The sequence below is a fragment of the Amblyomma americanum genome, chromosome 6 (genome assembly GCF_052857255.1).
Source record: "Amblyomma americanum isolate KBUSLIRL-KWMA chromosome 6, ASM5285725v1, whole genome shotgun sequence".
Taxonomy (NCBI): Eukaryota; Metazoa; Arthropoda; class Arachnida; order Ixodida; family Ixodidae; genus Amblyomma; species Amblyomma americanum.
Window position 1 is genome coordinate 197,734,714 of NC_135502.1, and position 6,461 is coordinate 197,741,174.

A 6,461-nucleotide genomic window follows, 5' to 3' on the forward strand; every position below is an offset into this window, starting at 1 on the left:
TTCTGCATGTTAATTTTTAGACCCACCGTTTTATTCTGCCTCACTGATCACGTTTTGCAGTTCATCTGCTGAGATGGTTGAGACGGCCAAGGGTACGCAGCCATCTCAACCATAGTCTCAACGCCGCTCACTAAAACAAGCATGGCCGCAGAGCAGTCTGCTACGAAGCGTGCCAAGCACCTTGCACTACTTTCACGAGAAGAGAACTCGCCGGGAGGCTAGTGCAGCAGTCCAGAACTCGTGCAGCACGAAGTCAAATCGAGTGCCAAAGTGCAGGTGGCACTAGCTGCACTCCGAAATCGAGTGCGAGAGTGCTGCGCCTCTTGAACTGGTGCAGAAAGTGTAGCGAAATCGAGACCTTTTAGTCGTGTCCACAAAAACGCGTCCGCAGCAGTTGTGGGGAACTCGGTAGAGGTAGCATCAAACGAGTGGTTGTAAACGAAAGAGTATGATGTGAGGATACTGTGAAGACAAAACGTTTCGAAATCGGATGAATAGTTAATCAATTAGAGCCAAAAATGTGCAAAAAAGTAGGCGGGGCCACAGCCAATGTGGCGCCAAATTTGAAAACGCCAGAAGTGTGGGACCACGTGCCCGGAAGTGTGGGCGGAGCCAACGCGTGGCGCCAAATTTCAACACCCGAAATGAATAATGAGGTGGATGTAGTGGTTACAACCTTATTGCCACACAATCGAAGGGATTAGTAGGGGCTGGGGCGAGTCCAAGGTGACCTCCAGACGGAGGCGACCTCTTGAGCTCGCGTGATGAGGGCCGGTTGCGTTGTTTTTCTTAAACTGGCCAAGAGCTTGTCCCATTCCTCCGCCGAGGGAGCTGGCAAAGAGTGTCGTCGGAGGGGGTTTGCTAGCGCATTCCCATAAAATATGGTCTTGGGTGGCGTGCGTCCCGTCACCGCAATGCGGGCATGCAGGGTCATATTCACCGTTTGTGATTAAACATAATCGGTAGGGGCTAAGTATTGCCTTTGTTTCTAGGCGTCTGAGTGTCGTGGCTTGCGCCCTGTCCAGGCCGGGGTGAGGAGCAGGATATGTGCATCTTAGCTTGCGATAAAAGTTAGTAATCTCCCCGTACGAGCGAGGCGCCTCGGCGGGGGCGTCCATTCCCAAGAGGTCTCCCATCCCCCGGTTGGTTAAACCTCGGGCTACATGGTCGGCCCCCTCGTTTCTGGAGTTACGAGATTGATGTGATCTAGAGTTCGGTTGCGCAGAATTCGCATTGCGAGCACGCTTACCGAGTTTTGGGCGAAATTTTGATGGCGCTCTTAGAGTCTCTTAGAATGGTTTTCAGCGCGGGGATCCGAGATGGCCAGTGCGATAGTTACTTCCTCTGCCTCGCGCATAGAGCTAGCGTGAAAGGTTGTGGCGTTAGCGAGGGCTGACTTTGGAGTGGCCATACATTCCACGTATGTTCCGCCCTTGATGTGTTGAGCTGCATCCATGTACACTGCTCGTGATTCGTTTTTGTGCTGTTTTCAAGAGCCTGCACCCCTGCTTTCCTGCGGGCGTCATGTCTACCTGGCAGCATGTTCTTGGCTACTGGTTTAAGAACTGGTCTGCTAGTAATATCAACTGGTAAATGTGATGTTGCACATACCTCTTCAGTGGGGTGAATGTGGAGTTTGTCAAGAATTACGCGTCCCGCAACACTGCGCAACAAGCGGGTCACTTGTGCCGTCTTATGGGCTTCGATTAGCTCAGCGAGCGTGTTAAAAATCCCTAACTGCAGCAGTCGATCTGAGTATGCATGTAAATTTTAAGACCCTCCTTACTGCTCTAACTCATTGGTCATGATTTGCAGTTCATATCCTGAGTGACTCAGCATGCAAGGCAATGTCGTCATCGAATCGCAGATTATTTAGGTATTCTCCATTAACTCTTATCTCCAACTGTTCCCAATTCAGGCCTCGAAATACCTCCTGTAAACAGGCGGTGAATAGCATTAGCGAGACCGAGTCATAGTGCAGCTTCAACGTCCAGACCACATGTAAAGAGAAGCAAAGAGAGGCGACGAGTGCCGAGGAGGCGTCGATGCTTTCGCATTCCTCCAATGCGGGTTGTCGCAGTGATCTCGAATTTTTTTGCACTGGTCTCTGGAACGCATGCCGAATCCATTAATCAGCTTAATCGATCGGCAGTGAGGAAAACATCACAGTGCTCCTTAAGCAATGATATCGCAAAGAGAACAAACTTGTCGCGACGTTAACACAGAGCAATTCTTGCGATATGTATCCTCTCTGCGCACAACCTTTGAGTAGTGCTCCCTCGCACAATTTCTTTTTAATTCATTAACCTGCTTCAGAAGAGCCTCTGCATTCCTAATACGCTCAATGTGACATCGGAACTTTTTGTGCAGCTTGCTGTGCGCGTTCATTGCACATAGTAACCGCTCATTAATGACAATGGTTTTCGCAAGCCCCTGTATTAGATGGAGAGTGTAAAATATCCCGCATCTTTCGTTTTTGCTCATCGCGAAAATGCGCATTACCTACTTCGTTGTCGGTTTGGACTGCACAGATGCGCGCTCGGAATCCTGCAGTTCTCTTCTTGCACTGCTGGCGCCACACCAGGGGAGCGCCACTGCAAAATTTTCCAGTGGCTTGGGAGAACACCTGGTATCAACATCCATTTCCTTCTCTAAAGTACTTCTTTACCTTGAATTACAAAACGATAGTGCTTAAGCAGGCCTTCTTCTAAATGCAGATCAGAAACTGCATTTCTAAGCTTTCGATCTTTTCTGCGAAGAGCATGCTTCATTTTTGAACTCAACAGGGTCTTTTGGCGGCCAGAATATTTATATATATGCCAGTTCCGAGTCACCATTGCGATACTCGCTATTGCACCCCGGTGCAAAGCTGGTCGGCACGTGGAGGTTGAACGTCACACACACACGCGCACGCGCAAGCTAAATTACACTTGGCTACGCTCGCTTAGACGCTTGAAACGCCGCGTCCGTCATGTGCATGATCACACGACCACATCTGGCAAAGCGGAGGTCGGAGCAGTGGCGCGGCTGCTACAGCTGCAGTGAGTCACGTGGTCTAACGTCACAGCCACACCTCCAGCGGCGCTTCTCCTGCTGAAGGTCAAACTGCAACAGCCGATGACCTTGGCGAAACATGGCGTAGTGGAGCTCTCGCTCCAAAAAATGAAACTGAGCAGAGAATGCACAGCTGCGGTCGCGAGCATCATTTCAGCAGGGCGCAGCAGCGACCGCGGCATGGGTAGCAATCAGAGAGCGACGGCGAGGGAGCAAGACTAGAGTCTTCGACTCTTAAGCACTTAAGTTACTGTATAAGTACCTAGAGTTGCGCGTTTGTTTTCGCTGTGCCGCTCGCGCTTCTATTGACCAAACGCAGTCACATGGTTTAAAAGCATCTATGAATTGCGGAGAAGTCAACTCCTTTGCCTCATTTAGCACCAGACCGTTGCTGACAGTAAATTTGGACACCTACTGTTCTTGCCCTTTGCGGCATTTTTTTTCATGCCAGAGCCTATCTTCGCTGAAGCAATGTTTTCTTGGTACCAACTGTGAACTGTGCTGCTCCCCTGCGGGACTGTTGAGCAATACTTTGGTTTTCTGCACGTTAATTTTAAGACCTACCGTTCTGCTCTGCCTAACTCATTTATCATGCATCGCAGCTCATCTCCTGAGTGACTTAGCCAGGCAATGTCATCAGCGAATCGCAAATTCCTAAGGTATTATCTATGAACTCTTTTTCCCCAACTGCTCCCAATCCACGCCTCGGAACACTTCCTGTAAACAGGCGGTGAATAGCATTGGCGAGATCGGGTCTTTCTGCCCGACACCTTTGTGAATTTCACAAGGTTATCCGTGCGTAAAATGGCTTACGCACTATTTCGCCCACCTCCATTGGTCCCCGTACCAAACTAGCTGAGTCTCTCTCCCTTCACTTGCCAAACAGCTTTTTCAACTTATGCTTCACAACATTACCCAAGCAGAAAAAATATACAAGGAAGCAGAGTGAAAAGTTGGGACTTGTTAGTATTGGTTCTTGGGGTCATTCCATGCCAAACGTCCCAGACATTGTGCTCGACCATCTCCAATTTGTTCAAAAAAATTCACGGAAACTTATCCTAATGTGCCTAATGAAACCCTTTAATGTTTTTTCCAGAAAAAATTCATTCGTGAGGTGAGGGCAGTTTGAACATTTAGAAAAGGAGAGAAACCAGGCACTGCTCAGTAATTGATAAAAATTCTAATATTTAGAAAACACTTCACGATTTTTTTCATTGGCATTTGCACAGATAATGGCTTTTGATTTAATTCGGAGTATGCAGCTTTATAGGGCACAAATATTTTTTTAAAATCGACAAAAAGTATGAAAACGTACCACTTTTGCCTTTTTTTGTTGTAAATATCAACTTGCTCTCGAAATAGCCATTTGTTTCTTCTAAATGTGTAGTACCTATAACAAATGTTACATATGATGAAACTGTGTATATAAATGCAAAAAAAAAATTACTAATGTTGCAAAAAGTGTGTTTTGCGCCAAAAAACATTCGTTAATTTCACCCTGAGGTGGTTCAAGTAGAAATACAAACAGTAGGTTACGCAGAACAGTTTATTGCCTTTAATTTCTGAAATTTTTATCGAGGTAATTTTTGTTTAAAGCGAGAAAAAAATTTTTGAAGTTGAGCTCTCGGGCCGCAAGTTGCGTCGTCTCTTAACGCCTCTTCACCGCAGAGCACGACACTGTGGCCAGACGAAATGCAGAGTTTTTGTTCTTAAGTGGGCTTGCACTGCAGGCAAGCATGGGAACGTTGAGTAGTCGGAACAGGTATTCGTGCGAAAAGACTTTCTTAACGCTGCCTGGGCGGAACATGCCCAAGTGAGCTATAGTTGTTCGGTGTGGTTCTGTAAACACCGTACTGTTCGGTGTAATTCTGTAAAGCCATAACAGGCGTAAGCACCAGCATAAGAGCTTGTGAGACGCTGATCTGGAAATGACCAGAACGATCCGGTGTTAAAACAATCTGCGACGCAGCAGCAGCACTTGGTACCCGACGCTTGTGGCCATCAGAGGCTCATGCCCGGTTGTTTCCGATGTGATGTCTTGGTTGTATTTCATTTAATCTGTGCAATTTCTGCATTAATAACCCAGCTACAACTGTAGACGAGCCACTTTGCTGGTGAAGCACCTTCATGCGAGCGAAGCACCTACGCGCGAGCTGGCCGCGTTCATCGCCAACGCATCTCGCGTTACTCGCCGCAGCGGTGTGCACTTCGCATCTTCGCGTGCGCTCTCCGCGATATTATTCGATATAAATAAAGAACTTGTCATACGCCTGCCATGCCGGCTGGTCATCCGTCCTCGTGGTCCATGCGAGGTGGCATGCTGAATACCCTCATTTTTCTTCTCTTGGCTGCCCCGCACCAAAGCGGGTCTGTTCGAACTTCGAAAGCGAAAACAATCGTTTATTGAATGCCATCCTCGGAATGTTACTCGATATCTTCTTTAGCGCCAGCCCTAAAAATGCACGACGGGAAACTGGAATGTTATCTGGCCGTAAGCGTTGTGCCATACCAGGTGCCATGTTCTGCGGTGAAGAGGCGTTAAGAGACGACGCAACTTGCAGAGCGAAAGCTCAACTTCAAAAATCATTTTCTCACTTAAAACAAAACTTACCTCGATAAAACTTTCAGAAATGAAAGGCAATTAACTTTTCTACGTAATCCGCTATTGTTTTTATTCCTTACTAGGACCACCCCAGGGCGAAATTGGTGACTATTTTTGGCTCAATACGCACTTTTTGCAACTTCGGCATTTTTTTTACTTCGATATACGCAATTTCATCACCTGTAACATTTGTTATAGGTACTAGACATGTAGAAGAAACAAACGGCTATTTCCGAATTTCTGAGAGCAAGTTGATATTTACAACAAAAACGGTACATTTTCATACTTTTTGTCAATTTTAAAAAATAATTATGCTAAAGTTGCATGCTCCGAATTAAATATAAAACCAGAATATGTGGAAATGTCAATGAAAAACATTGTGAAGTGTTTACTAAAAATTTGTTTTTTTTTATTAATTATTGAGCGGTGCCTGGTTCCTTGCCTTTTCTAAATATTCAAACTGCCCTCACCACGCGAATAAATTTTTTTCGACAAAAATATTTCAGGGTGTGATTATGCACACCAGGATAAGTTTTATGAATTTTTTTGGACAAATTGGAGATAGTCGAGCGCAACGTCTGGGACGTTTGGCGTGGAATGACCCTTTGGTGGAAGGACAGTGCAAAAAAGGGACGAGACACTTGAAGGCACACATGACGAACACTCGTCGTGCCTGCCTTCAAGTGTCCCGTCCCTTTTTTTGTGCTGTCCTTACCTCCCACCAAAATGAAACTATACAACAAAGCCCAACAAGCAAAAATTGTAATCTCAATTGTCTATTTTTGTGTTAATTTTCTTTACATTA